Source organism: Apis cerana, linkage group LG9 (genome assembly GCF_029169275.1).
Source record: "Apis cerana isolate GH-2021 linkage group LG9, AcerK_1.0, whole genome shotgun sequence".
In the NCBI taxonomy this organism is placed as follows: domain Eukaryota; kingdom Metazoa; phylum Arthropoda; class Insecta; order Hymenoptera; family Apidae; genus Apis; species Apis cerana.
The window spans coordinates 10,260,950-10,285,823 of NC_083860.1; the positions used below are offsets into that span (position 1 = coordinate 10,260,950).

General features: G+C 40.6%; 2 protein-coding genes across 17 annotated transcripts in view; one reads left to right on the forward strand and one right to left on the reverse strand.

The window, feature by feature from the left end:
• Positions 1–24,874, forward strand: part of LOC108003606 (igLON family member 5) — a 361,825-nt gene that overhangs the window by 288,528 nt on the left and 48,423 nt on the right. The window contains exons 1-3 of one of the 13 annotated variants that reach the window (XM_062079523.1): positions 22,246–22,649; positions 22,832–23,154; positions 23,867–24,063. The exons of 4 other annotated variants lie outside the window; for them this stretch is intronic. The gene's annotated coding sequence lies outside the window, so the exon portion shown is untranslated. Of the gene's footprint in view, positions 1–22,245; positions 22,650–22,831; positions 24,064–24,874 lie in introns of those variants that run through there. 8 more of the 13 variants (XM_062079518.1, XM_062079521.1, XM_062079522.1 and 5 more) reach the window with 8 other exon arrangements.
• Positions 1–24,874, reverse strand: part of LOC108003620 (zwei Ig domain protein zig-8) — a 236,933-nt gene that overhangs the window by 156,027 nt on the left and 56,032 nt on the right. The gene's annotated exons all lie outside the window — the stretch shown is intronic.

Sequence of the window (24,874 nt, forward strand, 5' to 3'; positions counted from 1 at the left end):
TAGAACTCGTACGTTTATATTTATTGTTTTCACTGCCCTGTCGTACGATCCTTCGTCCGTCGCGTTATTAATCGAGCAACGATCCCAAAATCGAATTTATTCCAAATTTTACACATCTCGTTCTCTAGCCTTCTTCCAATCGAAAAAAAGGAATTGGAATTCTCTCGCTCATAGATTTTCGAATGGTTTCGTACGATCCTTCATCCGTCGCGTTATTAATCGGTTCCTGAAATCGGTCGAAACGTTATTCCAAATTTTACACATCTCGTTCTCTAAACTTCTTCCGATCGAAAAAAAATGTTTGTCAAAAAGGAATCGGAATTCTCTCGCTCGTAGATCACCCGTTATTAATTAATCGATATTATCAACGATCCTGAAACCAGTTTGCGACGACGTAGGATAAAAGAAAGAAGAGAAAAAGAAAAAGAGTATCGCAAACACGTTGGATCGCGGCAAGTCTATCGATAGCCGAAACGAAACAACGTGACGCGGCACGTATCACGGAGGTACGAAGCGTTAAAATCGATCGTAGCTTGGCAAACAATTTTTGCCGATATAGCACACGTACGCAAGAGTGACGCGCAAAATGCTCGTAGAAAGATAATCGAATCGGTGTCTGCGCAAAATCAAGCCATCGAAGCGAGCAGACACCTTCCCCCTCTCCCTCCCCCGCCTCGAAACCAGCATCCCCTATCCTCGTCTCGCATGCCGCGTCCAACTCTGCCCGATTCTTCCGCCACTCGACTTCCACGCGCTCCTCTACCTGTCCTTTCCTTCTCCCTCTCTCTCTCTCTCTCTCTCTTTACACTGCGTCCGTAGAGCGCACGTTAGGTAGAAGGCACGTTAAGTGGCATCGATTATTCCGTTCGCGAGATATGCAAATCTCCCCTTCTGTCCTCACTCGACTTCGACTCTCCTTCTCACCATCCCCTTTTTCACCTCTACACTCGACACACACTTCCACCCTTATCTGTCCACCGATTTTCCCCCTCACCTTTCTCCCCTCCCCTGCTGCGAATCGTGGCGCGGCTGTCGCGTGATTTACGTGGGGAAAAATAAAGGATGTAGCTTCCTTCCCCCATCTTTACCCCTCTAAAATAAGACGGAATTAACGCGAGGGGGAGGGGAAAGGAAGGGAGTTGTAAATCTTGCCATTCTCCTTTCCAACGATCCTTCCGTTTATCGTGGCAGAGGGAACCAGTCCCCTTTTAACTTTATCTCCCCGATCCCGGCTTCGTTTTTCCACCGTATTCATAAATGTTTCCCTAGCTGCTATCTTCCTTCCCGCCTTTCTTTCTCCGCTCTTCAATAAAATTGAAAATGAAATGGAAAACGGGGAGAAGGGATCTTCCGAGGCTTGTCGCTGCCACTTGCTCGAACACGCGTGGAGAAAGGAGAACTCTTGTTGTTAACGAGGGAATCCGAGTATGCAAATAGCGAGAAGAGTGGGGAGGGGGAAGGGGAAGAGAAAAATGTTAGAATTTATCGGATTTATCAGAAGAGAGAGTTCCTTCGTTCGATTGAAACAACGAACGCGCATCGTGCTTTGCGCGCGAGTGCTTCGCTCGCTAATTCGACGCGATATTCGGCACAAAGAGCGTCTCGATAATCGTTCGATCGAAGTGGAACGTGTTTATTCCCTGGAAACGAACAATCGCGTAAGAAGGTTTGTTTATATCTTCCTGTCTCTCTCTCTCTCTCTCTCGCTTCGTTTTTAATCAGCGCGAAAAAATGGGGAGGGAAGAAAAATACGAGGAGGATAATGGACGTTGGACGATTACGTAATTACTCGCCGTGGCCGATGAAATGTTTGTTGGAAGCCGGTGACAAAGGGTTGATGCAATTTCAAAGGTTATTACCGCGCACGGGAACGCCATTGCGAACCAAATTCGATTTGACGCTCGTGCTTCTAACGGACCGTGAGTATAACGATACCTCTCGCGTTACGCGTCATCGTTACGTGATGCGAGTCGCAATTAATAATCGAGCGCCGCTGGTTAGAGGAGGAGTATCCTGGATCCGGATACTCGATACTTGTAAAACTTGCGAAATCAATGCGAAAATCCGCGCGGGAATTTAATACGAGTAATAATAATTATTATTATTAAGTGATACAATTGTTATCAGCTTCCAAGTTGAAAGAAAAATATCCGATATTTGATCACTCGGGTGGATCTCCTTGTTTGCAGTTGACACGATGGTAGTTTTTATTGGATAGAGAACAAGCGATTTGTCATAGGTTTGTTATTACTTTCTGCGAAAAGAGTGCAACGCTCTAAGGAAATGATTCTTTCATTTCGAAATAAAAATAAATCGATAAATTATGTATTTTGTTACGATAATATATCGATACAAAATGGGACAGTTTCGAGATTCGTAAGATTAAAATAAAGATTTATTAAATTTTCTTGTTTCCATTTTTCATCCGTTATATGTTAACAATAATGAGCCATGTCTCCCTCGCTGCGCAAGAATTAAAGAAAGAAAGAAAGAAAAAAATCCTCGTTCTGATTCCACCCCATATCGATAATTATTCGAAACCCCCTCCCCCTCTCCCTCGATCCGCGCCGTCACCCTGGATCGTCGTTACACGAGGCTTGCACGGGGTGGCGTAGACGTGGAAAAGGGGTAGCCCGGCTTTCACAGTGGCGGTATCTAATACCGTATACGTGTTTCAGAACCGGTCGCGGCTGGGATGGGAAAAAAGACAATTATATTATTTATTAATAATATAATTAACTAATATTATGTTATAATTACAATATTACGTTGACCTTTTACCCATCTATCTGAGCGAAAAATAAATCCACAGATAACGATACGTAAGAAATAACAATTTGCCAGTAATTTCATCGGATATTACCCGACCGCCGTAACGAGTTATTAATTCACACCCGTGCCATTCGCATAATTCGTCGCACACGATTTTCCACGTGTGAAATTTGCAAATGCCAGAAATATATATATATATATCTGTTCGAAAGCAGGAAAGTTGTAATTCTTTCGGTATCGTTTCGAAATCCTTGAGAATTTCCACCCAAAGATCGCGATATCGCGTGATTACCGTATAATTCACCGACCACCAACACCAACATTCCCGATTACCTGTAATCCGCGTGTTTGCGCTTATTCGGGGAACGAGACGAGCCGATTATCCCGAATAATTACACCCGCTACGTGCATCCGTTTTATTAAGGTAATACGTATGCGTACGTACATCTATACGGTTAATCTTCTTGATATTTGACGCGCTGAATATTCGATGCGCGCTAATCCAACGAGTAATCACGCGTCCCGATCGTCCACGCGTGGATGCGGCTTCCCGTTGACTTTTTCTCCCCGATATTTCCCTTACGATTTCGACGTTGTTGTTGTTATTGTTATTATTATTATTATTAGTCCGTTTCGAGAAACCTGTTTATGCGTATGAGAATGTAAGAATTTTAATTGTGAAATCATTGGATATCATGCGATGTAATAGAATATGTTTATGCGTATGAGAGAATGTAAGAATTTTAATTGTGAAATCATTGGATATCATGCGATATAATAGAATATGCTTATGAGAATGTAAGAATTTTGATTGTGAAATCATTGGATATCATGCGATGTAATAGAATATGCTTATGAGAATGTAAGAATTTTAATTGTGAAATCATTGGATATCATGCGATATAATAGAATAAAAGATACGTGTAATATATATGTAGTTATATGTTAGACTGTATGATATGAGAGTGTTAATTTTAGAATAAAATACGAAGCTTAATCTATATTTCGTTTATATATTGTTGCCTTTTTACATTCGTGTGATAAATTCTTGTTTGCGTTGACTATAGCGTTTTACCGAATTTGGGATATTATTCCTGTGTGAGTTTAAAAAACTGGGCCACGGCGTATCGAAATATCGGGTTAGCTTTCGAGGAAGAAGATTCTATCGATGTTGGTTTCAAAAATTCAGGTTTGGAAATGGGAGTCTTGAAAATGAGCCCCGAGGTGGACCGAAATCCATATTAAACAAAGATAAATTGAAAGCCAGAGTTGGATAATGGCAATTTTGGTACAAATCTATTTTTGAATAGAATTATAACTTGTGATGAGAAACTGATGTTATACCACGTTGACAAATGGCGAAACAGTCGACTGAAAATAACATCCTATTGCCACGAAATTGATCAAGAAACAATCCGCGTTAGACGTGGATCTATTCTTCTGCATACGTTCAGATATTTTCACTTGTCTCGCCATTTGTTTTTAAGAAATAAAATATTGGAGAAGCTGTAATCGCAGCGTTAGAACGTTGGAATCTCATTGGGAGATTAAAGTCGATGGCTCGTATTTTGATCGAATAAAGGTTACAGTTTCGTAACGTTAATACATAAATATATTCTTTCTTATTACATATTCTTTGTTATCGATCCAGCATGTATCCTTTGATATTTCATCCCGTCGACCTCCGAATCTCTCTATTCGTCTATCCATCGAATATTGAAGACACTTCTTTTCATCTAATCCTCGACTTCTCGATCGGCCGTTCTCAAAAAAGACTCATCTATCAAAAAATGTTCTGAAAAATATCGCTATCTATCCTAGACGCTTCCTTCCAAAGAGAATAATACTCGGAACTAATATTAGAAACGCGAGATCTCCGAATTTCTTGGAGGAATGACCAGATATTTCCAGGTCAGAGGTTCGGTGCCATTATTCGAGTGGCCTCTAATGATTCTTCCAAAGTATCGAATTTATATCGCTCTCGGTTATCGAGCGTTAAAAAGACTACAAACATTGACTAACGTTTCAAAGGTTGAAAAGTGACCATTACTCCCTGTTCCTTTGTGGTTATGCACTGCTCGCGGCGCAACAGATCCCCCTCCCTCCCACAACGACAGTATTAAAAACCTTTCCTTTGCAAAGACAGAGCAAGAATAAGCGTCGTTCCACGCTTTCAATGTTCGAAAAGAAAATGACAATAGATAAAATTATCCATCGAGACGTTTCCACCGACAATAATAAACCGCAGAAGAAACGAAGAAAGGGAAGCGAACCGAAGGCAGAGGTCGTTGGAGGAGCGAGAATTTTTAGCGATGAGAAGCAGTGGATTCTTGCTCTGGACGAAATTGAAGCTGCGCCCGGGGAAAATGGCAAGTTTAAACCGTGTTGACAAGCGCTAATCGGAATCCCTCCCTCTCTCCCCTTTTTGGTAATTCTACCTTCGTGTATCCGGTTAATTTCGACACTGATGGAAAAGCAGGGGGAGAGGGGAATAACGGTCGAAAATTAGTAGTGGCGCGTGGATAATCGATCGGGTGGTAGGCTGATATCTGTAATCGGGATCTCGCCGTACTCTCGGCCCCTCGGAGTAGCAAGGAATCTCGCGCGGTTAACGTTATCACGTTTCTCCGTGTTTCGCCGCTCTTCCAATTAGAAGGCTTGTAATTAATCAGCGGCATTCGTACACCTCGAGAGGGAATACTTCGCGACAAGTTTCTCGTAAACAAGACGCGTGTGCATGTTTCAAGGAGAGAGAAAGAGAGAGAGAGACTGTTCGAAGAATCGACGACGAATGAGGTCGAATACTGAATTAGTTTCAACGCTTGTTATCCGAGGACGTAAAAATAGAAGGGAGAAACCGAGAGGGGAGCAGAGGTTCGGAAGAGGGACAAAGGATCGCGTCGTCCCTTTGTAACGTTAAACCCTTCACAAGTGAGGAAAGTTTAGAAAATATTTTTCCTAACGTATTCCCAACGGAGATTGCGGGTAATTAATCTCTGCTTCGTTTCAATTTCGTAAAGTCAACGTAATTACTTCTGCAAAATGTCTCCAACGTCTCGATTATTCTCCAATATAAAATTCTTGATCAATTATTCCCGTATCTCGCTTGCTAAACAACAAACTTGCTCGCTAATTAAAGATACACGACTCGAACGAATCGATCATCAAATTTCTAACGACACGGAAGGAGGATCCAGCTTCCCCTTTCGTTTTATCTCGTTCTTTTTTTTATCTCTTATTTCCACCGTGGAAGCAGTGGAATAGGCCATAGTCGTTGCATCCTTGTTTCGGCTCTAATTAACATCAATGCGACCCAGGCGAACCTTGCGCCGTTATGAATATCCGTCACCCGTTTTATTATTGCACGCGAATACAACAAATATTCGTAAAATACATCCCCTTGCTATTCCGCTTCTCCCAAAACACCAGAGTTTCGAGCTGCCATTGTCGAAAAACTGTGGCACGAAAATTAAAATCACCGGGATATAACCGTGATCAAGTTTCGATCGAGCCTGACGATTCCACTTTCGTGAATGATTGATCAAGAATTTTATAGAATAATCGAGGCGTTGGATCATTTCGAAGAACAAAGTAGAGGAATCTTGTAACCAACTATGAGACGAATTGGAGAGAAAAGAAGGGAAAAGTGTCGAAATGACGAGGAAACTGTAGGAAAAGCCCTACATCGATCCAGCCAGCGATTTATCGACTGGAAACGTCCGGAAAATACGTAGCCGTGTTATGTTAGAGGAGGAGGGAGGGGAGAGGCGAAGGTCATTGCTAAAGGATAAAGAGATTTTGGTTGACTCGGCACAAAAGGCATGCACGCTCGTGTGATTTACGATCCATTGCCGCGAAATAAATAAATGCCGGCTCGCGACACAAAATATTCGATCGGGTCCTCGCACAACAACAAACGATAGAAAGGAACGATAAGCCGCGTTTGCAGTTTCTCTCTCTCTCTCTCTCTCTTTCTCTCTTTCTCTCTCGCGATTATTATCGGGGAAAATACACGAACCGTGAACGATCCTTCGTTATTTTTTTCTCTTCTTCTTTTTCTCTTTTTTTGCCGTCCGCTTTTGAACGTATTGTTGTTGTCGTCGTTCCGCCGATCGTTACAGTTCCGTAAACGAAGGATAAAAAGGAGGGCGGAAAAATAAGGGGAAAGAGGGGGAGATTTATTCCCTGGATGAAAAACGCGGATCCTTCTCCTTTCCCATCCCTCGGCGACGCCTCGTCTCCTCGTCCTCTTCGTCGATCGACCAACGATGGAACACATTGAAAATTACCATAAACTCGGCGGAAACAGAAGCACGGTGGAATCGATAAATCGGTTTCGCGAGGTGTTGCAGGAAGATGGGATAAACTCTTAGGAGATCGAGGGATAGGGAACAATTTCCTGAGGGGGCTCGTCGGAAGTAGACCTCGCGGAGGGAGCGGAGGAGGCTTGATCCTTGCCCCTCTCTTTCTTTCAACCGGTCTAAAACTAACTGTGAATCGTGCTTTACAATGTACAAATGTTTTTCTTTGATATGAAAAACACGTTACAAACGTTTGCGTGATTAAATCCACTCTCTCTTCCTTTATTATTATCCTTTTTCCTGCTCTCTCGTTATAACTATTGCATGCACAGAGAAGAAGAAGAAGAAGAAGAAGAGGAAGAAGAGAAAGAAGAGACTGTTTTTACAATAACTTTGCAAAAGGTTAAGCAAAGGGAAGAAGAGAGAATTCAACAATTGCGAGTCTTATTCGACGGATCGTGTATTATTTCTACGCCTTTGTGAAAATAACAGGTACGAAAATTATCGTCGCGGCTAATTTTATACGTAGACTCGATCAATTTCGCATAATACGACTCCATTTAGCGCTAATTGTAAGGTAATATCGTCCGGTTGAACGAACGAACGAGGTTTGCAAAGGGGGGAAAGAAGGAGGATACATCGTCACCTCCCTTCAGCCGCTACGTGCAATTATCGCATTTGCGTAAATAACGATTATCGGTATCGATACGCGGCGTCGTAATGGATTTTCGTCCACGGGGTTTTCACGACGAGTTGTTCTCGTATTATCGGTGGGGGGATGAAAGAAAGGGTGAGCGTGGAGGGACGAACAATGAATGTTTCATGAAAAAAAAGAAGAAAAAAAAAGGTCGAGCAACGACGTAGCGGCTAATTTACACGAACGTGCCACATATTTCGATATTTTCATACAACGGATTTGCACGTGTAATTTTTAATAACAGGGAAAATTGTTATTTCCCGTGACGGCACAACTTAATCCTCTAATTTTATTCGAGTCTATATATCGCAATCGTGTTTCCGAATAAATGGAATATTTTTGTATTAAAATCGAATGAAAAGAGGTATATATTTTTTTCTTTTTTTTTTTTTTTTTTACGTTTTTATTTACTCTTCTATTACACCGATGAGGAAGTCGTATTAACCATGCTTGATCGAAGAATCGACGAATAAAATTTTTCCAATATTTTGCAATTAGTGTTTCGTCTTTGATGGAAAGTGAATTTTTTTTTTAATCTATCAAACCATTTTCCAACGTCCTTTTCGAGGACGTGCAAATAAAATCTTCGCCGAAAATATTCGCAAAAAAGTACTATAAAAATTAATTTACAACGGTAAAGATAGAAGCTTCGAGGTTATTAATTCGTGTCAAAGTAAATGTCTGAAATTTCGATCGAAATAAAATTCTTCTGGAAGTTTAGCTTCGTTCAACCGAACGTTTCGCTAACTTGTACTCGAGGGAAGGAAGGAAGACGAGGGAATCAATTAATCGCCGGTCATTAAGGGTATGATGAAAGGATTGGAAGACAAAGGAGGAAGGGACCGCTTAGACGGCACGGGGGAAACTCGTAAGATCCTAGGGCCAGGTTCGAAATTGTTATCGTAGAGGAATTGCAAACTGGTGAAAGGCCGCAACCACGATCAGAAGCCTGGAATCTAAGCAAACGCGTTACATTCGATGCATATGCATCGACCACTTTCGGCTGACCTGGCTGCATAAATTCTAACTAGATTCAGCTCGATATAGGGAAACGGCTTGTAAACCAAGGGAGCAAACCTTTCCTCGGTTAAATCACTGTACCCTTCGAGGATAACCAGGTCGTAACCTCCTCTCTTCCTTCTTCCGCCGCGCCGACCGTTTACTCCTTCCACTAACTTTGATTTCTTAAATCGGATTGCTCGATTTATATGGTAATGTCGATCCGATTGATTATTAACTTTTCCTTTTTCCAATTCCAAAAATATAGAATGTGAATACAGAAATGTGAGAATGGTGGAATAAATATGGTAATGTTGATCCAATTGATTATTGATTTTTCGAAAATTCAAGACCGCGTATCAGAGACCGCTTCAACGATATTTTCTCACGAACGGTCATTACGAAAATCTGTATAGAGCGAAATAAATATGTTAATCCGATTAATTATTGATTTTTCGAAAATTTAAGATCGCCGTTCAACGATACCTTCTCACGAATGGTTATTACGAAAATCTGTGGATGTACAACGTGTAGTAAAGATGGTGACGTTGATCCAATTGATTTTTCCAAAGTTGAAGACGTATCAGAGACCGGTGTTGAACGACGCTTGCTCACGAGTGGTTATTCCGAACAATCTACGTATAGAATAAAACGCAAGAACGATAGAATAAATATGGGGAAGAAGCACCGATACAGAATCGCTTCTAGAATTTATATAAATCGAGTGTAGAACCGATAAACAACTATTTCGGAATCAATATAGGGGCAATATAGAAACGTTTCATAACCGATAGAGGAGCCAAATACGGAATCGATATGAAATCAACGTAAAATCGTTTCGAAGCCAATAATACGGGATTCGTATAGAACTCTTTTCAAAAGTGAAACGCTGAACAATATCGTGTATATATATATATATTATCCTAGGATTCGCGTTAACATTTTCAACCGGCTAAACTTGATCGAACGTTAATTCGATACGCGTCAATTTTTTCCTCCCCCTCTCCGCAATTGCAAAAAGTGGCGGGCACCACGCGTTCGACAGTAATAATAACGCTTTTGTTGCCCGACAAATAGGTTAATTAAACTTTGCGATATTTGAACGGCCAAAAGCTTATCCGGTTCGTTATCTCGGCCCGGTCATTCCGCATGGATCGTCAGTTTTTCCAGTGTTTGTCACGCTTCGAAAACACGATTTGATACGAAAACCTTTCGTTTATCTCCGTCTACCGATTCTCTTTGATTTTTCTCCCCCTCCCTCTCCATACTCCGCATCCTATCTGTTCTTCGAAAATATACTTTTAATGCACACGAATAACGTGTATATGCATGTACGTAAAAATAGAGAACTCTAAAACCACCCTACACTCTATATCGGTTGATTAAATATAATTCAGGATTCCATAAACTCTGGCAAACTCATTTTCCCCGGGAAATGCCCCTCGATTATTATCGTAATTACCAAAGTTATTTCCATATAAAACAACCTTGCAGCTTGTTAAATATTTCGACAAAAAATGAACCACCGTTTCGTCTCCCCGCGCAGCCCTACATTTTTCCACAGGAGGATAACAATGTGGCCGAGGGAAAGAGAAAGAGGAGGGGGAGTGGCAATTTATCAAGGTTGAATATCATCGGGCATTAATTAGCCGGTGAAACGCGAGCCTCCTTTTTATGGCGGAGCTCGTGTCGCGTCGGTTCTCCAGTTTTTTTTTCCACTCCCTCCCCATTTTTGCCCTCCCTCGTTCGTTTGCATCGCGCATTCCATGTTTTTTTTTGTTCCTTTTCCCGGCGAAATTTATAGTATTCGACGTTTCAAATTAATATTAATATTATACCGGGACGGAGCCCGACGGTGAAATTGTCGCTCTGTTTCTCACCTCGGTTGAGGCTCGTCGCAGAGATGAGGGACAGTGAAATTGTCGGATGGACGCTGGCATCCACAATTTTTCCACGCTTATATTTTTCCTCTCTATCGAGGGGATACGCCGCTAATCGGGGATAGAAGTGAAAATATGGTTTCGAGGAAATTTATGGGTGGAAAAAAAAACGAAAATAAATACGGGGTCGAATTGAAATTTAAACGAAAAAGTGAATTTATTAATTATTTCCAAATGGTTATTTCGAGCCAAGTCTTACTTACTTCGTCTTGTCCGGAAGAATTTTCCACTCCAATCCCTTTAATGCATCTCTTTCCCCCTTCGTTTTCTCTTTTTTCTTCCGATAAAAACTTTTAATCGTCTATTTACAGGGAATTCGAGTCGACGACGATTGCAGGCGACAGTTCTTATTTCACGAACGGCGGAGAAAGTTCGGCTGGCGCGCAACGGTAATCGAGCCTCGAATATCGCGGAAGGGAATTCAAACGAGATTAATAATCGAGTAGTACAGAGAATGGATGGAAGTTATAAAAGTTATTAAGACAGAGGAGAAGGTGGATTCGTTGAATTTTCAGCCCGCGGGGGGCGAAAATGGAGTGGCGACGTTCCGCGAGGAATTGGCCTCGTAATTAAAAACTTGGGTGAAAGTATTCGCCCGGGGCGGGGGACAAGAAACACGACCCCTTCGAGCTGTCCAACTGTTGGGATTAGTCGGTCGTGTCGATAGAAAGAGATATCCGTTGCATACAGATTTCAATTCCATTTGCGCAAAAGTTGTTCGAGGCAATCTTGCACCGTGTTGGAGCGTATTCTACTCGCTACACGGATGATTTTCAACTTTTTATTTGCCTGTCTTTTCTTCCCTTATTCTCTCCGGTTTGTATTTAATCAATTTCTTCCGAGGATACGAGAATGGATGAATAGATTCTTGGCAGGATGTACAGAGTTGTTAACAAATTGTTGTTAAGGAGTTTCCGAAAGAAGTTTTCATCAAGTACATAAATTATAAAATCGTTATTTTAATTTCGTTTGACAATTGTATTTGCCAGAAATCAATATTCCCTTGATAGCTTCCTAAAAAAGGTTGCAAAAATGTTTTCCACGAGAAAAAATCGTGCAAACGAGTCGAAGGAAGAGAAAGTTTCGACGGAAGAGTGGATCTTGGGGGAGGAAAAGAATCGAAGAAAAAAAAGGAAGAAATCGAGAAGGAGAGAAGGGGTCGAGAGCGTGGGAATCCCTTTAAAAGTGGTAGTAAAAGTGGTTAGGCTAGTTCCCGAGGAAAAAACAACGAGGTTCGGACAAAGAGGTACGACGCATCGATCGGGAAATGGGGGGAGACGTGGAAGATTCGTTGATGTTGAAGGTAAAGTAAGTCGATACGTGAACCGAATAAAAGTCGACGTAGAAAATATGCTTGGCTCCCAAACAGAGCCTTATACACCGTCGACCTATTTCATCCAGTTTCGATGCGGGATCTTTATTTCATATTTTCATGGCCCCGCTTCGATCCAGCTTCGATGCTCGTTCCAGCCAAGAAAGGCGACGCTCGTTCGATTCTCATTTTACGTCGCGCAATTTGCGCGTTTAAAATTATATATTATATGTATGGGAATAATTGGAGCCGCTTCACTGAAAATATTATTACTGAATTTTCGAAATTTCAACAACGAAGGGTGTTATATTTGAAAGAGTATTCGAGAACTCGAAGAAATTCAATGCCAAAAACTATAACTTTTTGGAAGACTTGGCGCGACAACTATCCTCTCCAGAAATATCCAGACGCGTTCTCAAGATTTTCAATCCCTATTAAAAACTCTTTTGAATCGTCGTAAAAACGAAAATCTCTCTATTGTCCTTTTCGCCAATCGTTGCGAATTACGAAGAATCGGCAGTAAATAAGAAAAATAAAGAGGAAGACAAGGCGAGCGAAAGCAGAGGGGCGGAGAGAAGGGAGAGAGGAGGGAAAACTCGATAGGATCGAAGGAATGAGCGAGGGAAACGCGATGCGACGAGGAAGAGGAATCGAAAGGGTGTTCGGAAGAGCGTCGAATCGAGTTGAACGGATACGCCGCTAGTGTCGGATCTGTCCAACGGGATCCGTATCAACGCTATCAGATATATTGTCTCTCGTGAAAGAGGCGGGTTGGAAAGTAGGAATCTCCGCGGTAACGTTTACGATTTCCACCCGAAATCGAACGGAAACTGAGATTTTTGTCGAGCCTTCTACCATGTCCTTACATTTATTTACTTATTTATACGAGTCGATACAGAAAAATAGGGACTCTAAAATTTCTAATACAATTCTCTACGATTCGGAAGACTTTTCTTTCAGTCTGCTGGATTACGATAATATTTACGAAACTAAAAGTTGGAATCCGGGTGGATATCGGTAAGAGAGAGGAGGGGCGTTAACGATGCATAAAGCGCAAACGTTGGCTGAATAAAATGGAGACTTTTAAGGCGACATGAGAGCTCGAGATGCATGGTAAATTTACGGGTCGTTACCGTTGTTGCGTTACCGCCACGTGCGACGATTCGCATGGCTCGGGACGAAATCTGTTTTCTCTTCGACGCAGGAAAAAATCGGCGAAAAAAGGTATTGCGGATGCGAAGAGCAGGGTAAGGAGTGGAAGGAAAAGGAGAAGAATTCGGGAGAATCGTACGGGGAATATATCTCCCCCCGCGCCATCGGTCAACGTTACCCGCCATATTCCACTTTCGACCATAACCTCTCGTTACAAGGATGCGCGGCTCGAAAAATCCATCCGCCAAGGTGGTTATTCGATCCAATTTGTCCTGTCCTGGTTTTCAGCCTCGTTCGTGACGATTTAAGACGATGAATTTAACAATAGGGAAGAAAATAGGAATAACATTGATTCGTAACGACCAAGTGATGAATTTTCATCGTGCAATTATTGCGTTTTGTTTCTTGGACCAGTCGGGCTACCGTGATACGATTATTCAAATTTTTTACCTCGGATAAGAGTGAAGATGATGAGTTTAAGTTGAAAGAAGTAGAAATTTATGGGAAATTACGAAATATCGATAGTTTTTAATGTATGTGAATTTGATTGGATGATGTATGAATTTTTGGAAGGTACATTTGAAATATTCGATCAAGCGATTCAAAATCATTATTCGTAGCCCGACTTTTCCTTTTTCAATTGTTGGATCAAGCGTCACAAGCGTCTCGACCTTTCCACTTTCCAACATTTATCGTCCACGCTCGTTTGTCGCCGTAAAAAGCATCATTAACGCAAACCGTTTCTTGTCTTCAATTCTCATCGTTTTCCGACTCCGCCTGTCTTGTCCGACCATCCAATCGTCCCGATTTTTTCCCCTCGCTTTTTCACCCTCTCTTCCTTCTTTTCGACCAAAAATGTGCGTCAATTCGAAACCACCGTGACGTGAATTTCTCTCGGCAACCAAAAATACCTGAAAATTAAACAGGCTTAAGAATACATAAATTCCAAAATTCTTAGAAATTTCAATATTCTTAAAAAATTCTCAGAAATCCGAATATTCTCGGGAAAAATTCCAAAATTCGGGCAAAACGGTCGAATTCTTGGAAATATTCCGACACTTTCAGACGCCTGGGAAACCCTAGGAAATGCCAGGGAATCGGACGAATCCTTCGCAAGTTGATTCGTGGAGGGGTGAAGCGTGGGTTATAAATTTGGCGGCGAAAAAAAGGAACATCACCGACGGCGGGAACGACGCGAGAGAAATATTAGAACGCGGCTCCATTTTGTTGCCGTCGCGGGATGAAAGAGTGTTGGTGGCTCTCGTTGCTTTGTAATATCTGGTAACGGATACAGTCACCCCGCAACCGGACAGCTCGTAATTTCACGATACACTTATTTCGCTTCCCCCTTCTCCCTCTCCCCTCTCCTTCTCGCCACTTCAGATTATCGTTTCGAAATTTATCGTCACACCCCGCAAACTCTCCCTTTCTTTTCTCTCTTTTCCACCCCGCAATCTATTTACCTTCCCTTCCCGACAAATAAACTTTTAATTACGATTTTCGCCACCATGTCGCTCGCGTAATCTTCTTGGCTACAAATACCCGATCCCTGGGAGGTTAATATCGTTTAATCGAAAAACCAGTGGCCAGGGAATATTTTCCTCCGTTTGCCGTTTGATAAATTCCCGTGTTGCGATTCAGTAATTGAAGCGAAATCTCCTGTCTCACCTTTTCTTTTTTTTTTTTTGGAAAACTTGTTTCTCCATAAGAAGATCCATACCAACTTTGGGAAGAAACGACGATCGAGCTTCACCTCGGATTGGAATTTTTTTTACTCGAAATTTTCAAACGCTCGTTTTTACGTATATTAGAAGAAGATTCTTTTCTTCTGAAAAAAATACGATGGGATAGTAAAATAAAGGGTAGAATAGGCGAGATTTATCTCCCTCCCCTCCCGCGTTGATTCGTATCGAACAATCGTCCAATTAACAATTGTGCCGCGGGGGAAAGGAAGCTGTATCGATCGGCTACCAAAAACAAAAAAATTAATTTCCACGACAAAGGGTTGGAGGGTTTGCTTTGCAGGTAAGTTGAGCGTAAACAGCTGCTTGAGCGTGGGAGAACGAGGTTCGAAGCTACAGTCAAAGGAGACCTCGAGGGGTTGGAATCACATTTTACGTTAATAGAAACGGGGATGCCTTGCCGCGTCCGTTAATCTACGCAAAACTTATGCAAATAGGGTAACAATAACAATGATAATTGTCCAACCGTGTTCCAGCCTCGCGTTAAATATGTATACGTGCCTCCTGTCTCACGCATGTTGCGACTTCGCTCGATTCACCCACGTCAAAGTGACTACCGTTAAAAGGTAAACGCGAAGAGAGCGTATCAAATATAATTATTCTGATTATCGTAACTATTTGTTTATTTCTTTCCTTCTTTTCTTTTTTTTTTTTTTTTAACCATTCATCATCGATGAAACTTTGTTGGATAAGAAATAATATCGATATCGAAATGAAAATTCTATTTAATATAATATGTTATATATTGTTTCTTCTTTTTCTCTTCTCTTTTTCTTTTCTTTTTTTTTTTTTTAACCATTCATCATCGATGAAACTTTGTTTGGTAAGAAATAATATCGATATCGAAATGAAAATTCTATTTATTACAATATGTTATATATTGTTTCTTCTTTTTTTTTTTTTTTTTTTTTTTTTTTTTAACCATTCATCATCGATGAAACTTTGTTTGGTAAGAAATAATATCGATATCGAAATGAAAATTCTATTTATTACAATATGTTATATATTGTTTCTTCTTTTTCTTCTCTCTTTCTTTTCTTTTTATTTTTTTTTTTTTTTTAACCATTCATCATCGATGAAACTTTGTTTGATAAGAAATAATATCGATATCGAAATGAAAATTCTACTTATTACAATATGTTATATATTATTTTCCTTTCTCCCTTTTTCTTTTTTTAACAATTCAAAATGATCATCGACGAAACTTTGTTGGATAAGGAATAATGTTAACATTGAAATGAAAATTCTTTTCGACAATTCAAATATTTGTCGGTGATCATTTTTCGCTCCTCATATTCGTCTACTTAAACCAACTTATTCAAAGCAATGAGAAAGAGATGCGTCAAAAGCACATGGCGCAAGAGACAGAACGAGAGGAGCGACTAGAATTTTTCCCCTAAAAACTTACGTAGGTAAGAAACGCTGAATCTCTGGCTTCGCAGAATACACGTTTCGTTACGTGACACGTTTGTAGTACGCGTGGTGGATGTAAGTCAGGCAAGAAGAGAAGCGCGGAGAGAAGCATTTCTAAAATTGCTTTGCTGGCATTCGCGATTCTTTCGCTGCGCGTAAATCGCGATGAAATTTCGGTGGAAAACAGCGGTGGAAATTCGGTGGAGAGGGGGAGAAAAAACGGAACAACTGGACAACTTGCGATCTATTGAGCTTCGTGCAGTACAGGAACGAAAACAGAAAGACGATCCTACAAAAAAGAAACGAACAATATTAAACGAGTGTCCGCAATATGACAAGTGTTTGAGAAATCGAAAAGTGGGATTAACGTCGACGAATAAACAAACAGAGCCAAAGATAAAGGAGAGCCATTGGAAGCTGGAAGAGAATACGAATCCCAGCGGAACAATAGTCGTAAACAAGAGGATCCGTCGAAGCCAATGATAAAATGGCGACAATTATAACTGAAGCGAGCGTCAAAGGTTCGATTAGAAACCGTATATAATCGATTTCGAAGAAAGATAATGCTTCGATCCATATTCGCCACTCTATTTCACTCTTATTCGAAACTTGATCCTTCGTCTCGTTTGTTTAGATCGAATCGAAATATATACTGCTAAATAAAGAAAATTACACACGATCCTCGTGTTCCAAGAAAACTTCATCTTTGACCCTTCCCCAGTTTTCTTTCTCCCCCAACGCAATATAAACGAACGATAATCCGACGCGTGTCCTTTCTCCTCCTTGAAACGCAAATTTACATAGTTGATGATCGATTCGCGTCCGTCCACGCGCGTTTAATCTTTATATTGCATCGATTCCCTCGGGGTGTCGCGAAGATGCATCGTTCCTCCCCGGAGACGAATTTTTCACCAGATTAAAAAACTAGATCCACAGTAAATGCCTCGCCCTCGGTTATTCCAAGACGCGCGTTTATTAACCTCCGTTCGTGCATCAGACGATATGATCGTTCGAAATCGTTTCGAATCTCGGGTAACCTGTTATAACGAATTAAAAATGAAATGGATAAGTGTAAGTGTTTGGAACACTTAGAACGATCGAGAGATCGGTTTAAGGGACAAATACGGACCGTTTACCCCCGATCTGAATTTCCTTTCGCTCGATTCTTCAACGGCCCCTTCTTCTCCCTCCAAGGGGTTTCCAATACGGGACCCTTGGCGGAGCATTTCATCCGTGGAACGAGTTCATTATTCACCCGCATTCTTCATCCGGCGAGTAACAAAGGAATTGGACGGTCGGAGGGATGGTTATCCGGGCGTCGAAAGACGTGTATTAAGCGAGTCGCTCGATTGTCCATCCCCTAGCTTTCTAAATTCTAAACTGTCCCGAGGAAAAATTCTGAGAATAATTTCGAGCATTCTTCCTTTCTTCCTCGCTTACTTTTCGCCTAATAAAGGGAAACGAAATGGAACGACATTAATCGCGTTAAATCGACGAATAACGATATTTCCCATCCCTTTGTCGTTAAACTTAATAACAGAATCCAGAGAATTTGATGAAATTGCAAGGAACACTCGGCCGGCAAACAACGGCATAAAATAACGTAGACGATCCTCGGAGCGATCGATGCGTTGGCACAGGGTGCGGTCCAAACGCGCAAACACGTTCGAATATGATTATTCTTAAAAAAAGAAGAAACAAAAGAAAGGAAATCCTCGTTTCGTAAATTCTTTTGCAACTACGAAATAATTTTCTCTAATTCGTTTTCCCTCGAATTTATGAGTCGGGGGAAAAAGAGCGTCCTATTAGAGTTTGAGAAAGAAAAAATTGAAAATCAAAGGAAATTGGCGGTCGACGGGACAAAAGACGTTGGTTGCATCGTGAAACGCGCATTGTCGCGTTTCGTGAGTTATCTCCGATACACATCCATATATCAACGCTCGAGCAATTCAGCCGTGACCGATCGATCGATAGAAACAGTTTCGTGCCAGCCCTCGAATCGAATCCATTTCCAACAAGTCGAAGAATAAAATTTCCTTTCTTTGGATGTTATTGCGAAAAGAGGTCGCCTCGAAATTAGAAAAATGCTGCGATGTGAAATCGAGTTGAATAGTCGTCGTACTCGCGCGAACAGGAGGATTGCGTTTGAAACGTTGCGTTGTGGTCGAAGAAGAAGAAGAAGAAGAAGAACGAAGCACGATTTGGAAGATGTTCGAACAGGAGTTAGAGCAGGGATCGAAGGAAAAAAATGTTCAAAAAATGTTGTTCGGAGGGCGATCAACGAAAATGTACTTTCGATAATGTGGGCGCATCCTGGAAATATATGCGACGAGTTGGGAAACTTTCATCCGTTGGTACACTTGTCGGGAGGAAGTTACGACCGCCGCTTTGAAGAGATTCCAAATTTTCCCTCCACTTGCGAGTAACGAACAAATTTTCATAACTTTGCCGTTTATAAACCGCGCTGCAAAGTAAATCAGTCAAATTTTCCTCCCCCGGTATTCCAAAAATTAGCGTTTTAATTTTAACGAACCCACTTTTCCTCGACACTTTTTCTTTTCTTACTTTGAACGAAAAATATACCTCCACTCTTAATATTTGTTATTTGAATACAGTGTATATGCGTGTATATAGTTTTAGTCAAATAAGATTAGATAATCCATGATGATACACAATTTTTAAGGAAGACACTTTTGTTCGTCTTTCGTAATTTTGAATAAAAAAATATGCTTCCACTCTTAATATTTGTTATTTGAATACAATATATGTATGTGTGTATATAGTTTTAGTCAAATAAGATTAGATAATCCATGATGATACACAATTTTTAAGGAAGACACTTTTGTTCGTCTTTCGTAATTTTGAATAAAAAAATATGCTTCCACTCTTAATATTTGTTATTTGAACACAATGTATATGTATATAGTTTTAGTCAGACAAATAAGATTAGATAGGCGATGATACACGAACTTTTGTTCGTCTTTCGTTATTTTGAATAAAAAAAATATGCTTCCACTCTTAATATTTGTTATTTAAATACAATGTATACGTGTGTATATAGTTTTAGTCAAATAAAATTAGATAAGGCATGATGATACACGAAACACAATTTTTAAGGAAGACACTCATCTAGTTTCTTTTCTCTTGAATAAAGAATATGAATATTCCATTCTTAAATTTAAATACAATATATATATATATATAGTTAATCAAATAAGATTAGGCAGGTCACGACGAGATACAAACGGAATAGAGCAGGCATGATTGAGGCGAGGATAATAGGTCGATCGAAGAGATAAGTAATATACGTCGATCATATGCAAATAGAATAGACCTGTTACGATCGTACAAATAGAATAGGTCAATCGTGACTTGACGAGAAAAATAAATTTGTCACGATCAAATAAGAATGGACTAATCAAACAAGATCAGTCTCAAATATACCCAGAATATACCCAAATCGATATCGATCGATCATATATACATATACATATATATTTACATAAACTATTTTCATCCTTTTTAAATATTCCCTCTACAGAGTTCGTCAATGTCGCAAAACACAAATCGTATCGAATTATCACATCCCCCCTAATCTATATTTCGTTTGTCCTTCCAACTCTCATTCGTCCCATCGAATCGATACTCGTGCAAAAACGAATGCTCGTCTCGCGTTGTGTAATGATCGCTCGAATCGATTGAATTTGGAGATGGAAAAAAAAAGAAGAAAAAAGAGAATCGAAGAGGATGGTAAAATTCGGGTCAGCCGATTGGTTCGCTCATTGGAGGGGGGTGCATTATCCGCAGAAAGGGAATAAGAAGCGAGGGCGAGAAAGGAGGGAAAGGGCGAAGAGGACGTAAGACGTTTTTGGAAAATGGAGAACGGCTCTCTCGATAAACCGCGTCCTACCCAAATTTCCGAATCTTAATTGTGAGGAAATGGTGTGTAACGACGTGAAATATTACCCAGAAAAAGATGCTGACTCTTATTACGCTCGGCCGAGGAGCGAATCGTTTAATCCGATGACTTCTCTCTCTTTCTCTCTTTCCCTTTCTCTTTCCCTTCGTATCCCCACACCTGTCGGAAAATGCTGACCTGTCATTTCCATTGCCAATCTGTTACGCGCGGTATTCAAAGGGAGAGGAGCAGCTGAGAGGAGCTCTGAGAAAAAGGAGTATCTGCTCCTCGCGATCTCCTTTTTCGTCTCCATTTGCGTTCTCCTCCCTCGAGATAAACCTACGCCTCGTTCTTTTTTTTTTTTTTTCAGTTCCTTCCTCTCTGGACTTGATTTATCGATGTCGCTCTTGCGCGAGATCATAAATTGTACAATAGGGACGCGATATGAATTTATAAATTTGCGGCAGGGATGACGCTCTTTACACAGATAGAACGGAGAACGGATGAGAGGCGATTTTCATTCTTTCTTTTTTTTTTCTTTTTTGTGTGTATACTTTAAAACAAGTCGAATTAAATAATTCCAAATTCCAATAATTACGATATTACGAAAGAATGAGGGAGACGAAGAGAGGGAGGGTGGAGCAGCATTGTTTCTGTCCAGATAATATTTCAAATTATCTCGTATAATTATTTCACATAATTACGAAACGTTACATATCAGTGGGAATAATAATAATCGAGCGATATCGATTTGAAAAATAGGTGAAAAAGATAAGACGAAAAATATTATCGTTAACGACGTCTCGCAATTCCGTGTTTTTTGTCGAACGTTTAAAGCTCCCCTCTCGCGACAATAATGAAATTGGAAGATAAAATTCAAAAGATGGGGTTTGACATGCTAAAGGTATTTCAGTATTTCGTGTATAATTAAAAATTGCGAGATCACTCGAGGCGACTAATTTAATGCTTCCTTAATCACCCATCTCGGGCGCAAAGGAGTCGTCTAACCAATGGAAGAAGGATGAAAAATGTCTGGCCGCGTTAAGAAATTTCCATCCGTCCGTGTTTCGGATAGCTTCGCCCCAATTAAGGACCACGGCCTCGTTAGCTCGAAACGAGCCGCGACTTAATTTTAATCTCAAACAACGGTGGTCAAACGTCGCCCTTCTTGTCAGCCCGGCGACTACAACCCCTTATTCTAATTTCGTTTCGTTTGGCACGCGATAAAACTTTTCCCCGATCGCGAAAACCGACTTGATGAAACGTTTAAAACATTTATCACGCGATCTTGTTGACAGGGGTGTCGACAAGCCTAGCAATTTCGTAAAAACGAGAAAGTTGCGTTTTGGAGCAAATTGAAAAAAGAAAAAGGGAAAAGAAATTAAATTTAATATCGACCGAACATCTTTTCTTAAAATCTTTCTTTCGTGAATCTTTCGTCGAAAACAATTCGGGAATTTTCTTTTACTTCGTACGCTCGTCCTTGTAAAAAAATAATGTTTGCTCGGCTGTTATTCGACGAAAAAATAACGTTTTTTAAATCTTCTCTACATTCCATTACGATTACATCACATTAATGTAAAATTATCCTTACATCTCGTCCCAATCGATTAAATCAACTATTCTAACCGAGTACAAATAACGATTCGTATTTAGAAATAATAAATTCGAGAATATAACTCTCCCGATAACAATTAATACTATAATACCGACATCTTACTCGGTAGAATTGCCATTTTGCCTAGCGTGACTCGGGGGAGGTCGCGTCGTGTTGGTGAGGTGGTAGTTTCCCCGGCATTAAACTATTTCTCCTCTCGCAGGAGGATTTGCATCTCCATACAGCGGAATCCTTGTGCGGCGATATGGCAGACAGTAATCTGAATGCATCGGCAAGGCGTGATGCGCGCGGCAGGGTCGTAACGCGTCTTGAAAGAGCGAGAGCGAGAGCGAGAGCGAGAGCGAGAGCGAGAGCGAGAAAGGTGTGCGTTGGCCGTGAAGAGGCGCAGGCGTCGTGGCCAGGTACGCTCGTCAGTCGACGGCCGAACTTGAAACGCGCGGCTTCGCGTTCCATTCGTACATCTGTGCGTCCAATTACGATCGTCGCGCCAAAACAACGACGCGAACTAACCAAACTATTCCTCTCGCGATTTTTATACGTCGCGGCTCGATTCACATCATCGATCGATTACACGTCCCTTCATCTGGATCTCGTCCAGAAATTTCTGTAACCGGATCCTTTTGATCCGGATCGTATTCGCCGCCAGTTCTCGTCATTCGTGGGCAAGTACGGCGGCCGGTCTAAAGTGCTCCTAAAGTATATCTACCGTACGTACAAAGCCCCTGCACACCTGCAACCGGCGTAAACTGTACAACAACTGTGACTACGTATAACTGTTACGTGGGACAACGCGTTTCGAGATCGTGTTCGTGTCGACGTTCCTTTTTATCTTTGCTCTTTTTCTCTTTCACTTCTTCCTTTCTTCTCTTCTCTCGAGGAAGTTTCGGGGAATAAATAAACGAATGCGAGTTTCTACGATCCATTCGAGATTATCGGATTTTATTTTCGTTTAATCTTGTATATTTAAATATATATTTTTTTTTTTAGGGTCGATCAAGAACAATGTCCGTAGGTCGGAAGAATTTCATTTCCATCGCAATTTCATTGCTTTCACGATCCATTTGCCTTTTCCGATCCATCGACCAATCATCGCGTCAGAAAATATACACTTTCAACTGGATCACTGCCTCGGTGGAACAATAGTATGGAACGATAGTGTTCTCATTTTCTGAAATTCTGTACCCTTTAATCGGTATAAAAAAAAAAGGATTGAATTTGAATATACTCAATTTACGACGATTCAACTTCATTGCAACGTTTCTTAAATAAACGCGCGTTTCACTTGGTATCACGTAAATGGATTTATCTGGGTAATTAGAGACTAATTGTCTGGTCTCTCGAGCGGCCAAACCTGCATGGACGTTATTCGCTCGAATGAAATTCATCCGGCCATAATTATTTTAGAATTGCTTTACAACTCGTGAACACGGTTCCCCACTATTTTAGTACAACGTAATATTCCCGTTTTAAATTTTTAGTCATTTTTTGAACGAAATAAAAAATTCTAAGCAATTAACTTTTGGAACTTGATTCAACTGAATCGATTCTAAAAATTTCTCGAAAGCTGGAAAGATCATCGATTCTATCGGGTATTTTTACTTGAAAAGGAATAATGATTAAAAATTTTTTACCATCCCGTCAGAAACTTTCCCAATCTAGCTCGCTCGTCATTTGACCCATTTTAAAATTTAACTCGATTAACATTTCAATCTTCGAATCTCACTTCTTAACGTCAAAATATAGGATTAGTGTTTTTTAATTCTTCACGATCCACTCAATCACCCTCTCAATAAAATCGTGTCACCTCTTAATCTCGATTAATCCGCACTCCATCGATTTTATACATTGAATTTTACCTCGAAATCAAAGATCGAACATTGTACAACAAAACAAAACAGTGTAATAAACGATATCTCGACCGAGATCCATCTTCCGTAAATTCACGCGTTGTTGTGTAACTACTACACTCGCCTCGTTTCTTGCTCGTTTCGATTATTTTCTTTTACCCTTTCCACTTTTTAGCAGCGATCGTTTTTTACACCGTCGAAATCAGATGGGGGGAAAAAGTTGGTAACTGTTGGCGAAACAACAAGACAATGGACGAGTAAAAAAAGTTTAACGCGGGATTCGCGAGAGGAGGAGGAGGTGGAGGAGGAACAAAGCGAGGAACGATGCTCGTTGTTCGAGCCATGGCTCGCGACTTCGTCGACCGATAAGCGGTAAGAATATAATCTATCGTGCTTCGTTCCAATCCGATCTCGACTACCGACAATTATCGTTCGCTTTTTTAAAAATTAGTCATATAATAATAAAAGCAACACGAAAGTTGGAACTTAAATATATCCGATCTAATAAGCGAAACTTTCACAAGATTCTCTTCCGTAAATGTTTCAACTTTTGGAAAAGATTGGAAAGGATTAAAAGAAACTTGAAAAATTATTAAGATCGCATTAAAAGTTCGATAATCCCTCCCCCTGAATTGATAATAATTTTCTGTGAAAAAAAAAAAAAGAGAAAAATATCAATTCTCGAGACGCAATTAGCCTCGAAAGCGGCGCTCCCTTGAGCGGCACTCGAATTGCCTTATCGGCGAGAATGCATCGTTGGTGCGCCTAGCTCGGAGCATTATGACACCGCAATTACACGAACAGTAAACTTTACGCCACAAATTACGACGACGCAGGAATACACGAGACAACTTTGACTCTGTAACTATGCCTCGGGAGATAATTGCTTAAAACGTTTACATCGATTTCTTCCCTACCAGGGAAACCCGTAACTGCTCAATCTCGCCGGATTAATCGCTTTCGATTCGGTTCATCGAACTTGAAATGGCGATAATTATAGAATACTTAAACGATTCCAAAGTAGTTTGTACAGGGGGTCGGTAGAAAGCTGAGAGAGAGAAAGAGAGGGAGAAGGAATAATACGATTATTACTTAATAAAATTCTGGATCTGACAGACTGTCAGCTTTCTCCACGATGAATCGCTCAAGGATAATTTTTTAATGTTCGAGTAAGGAAAAAAGA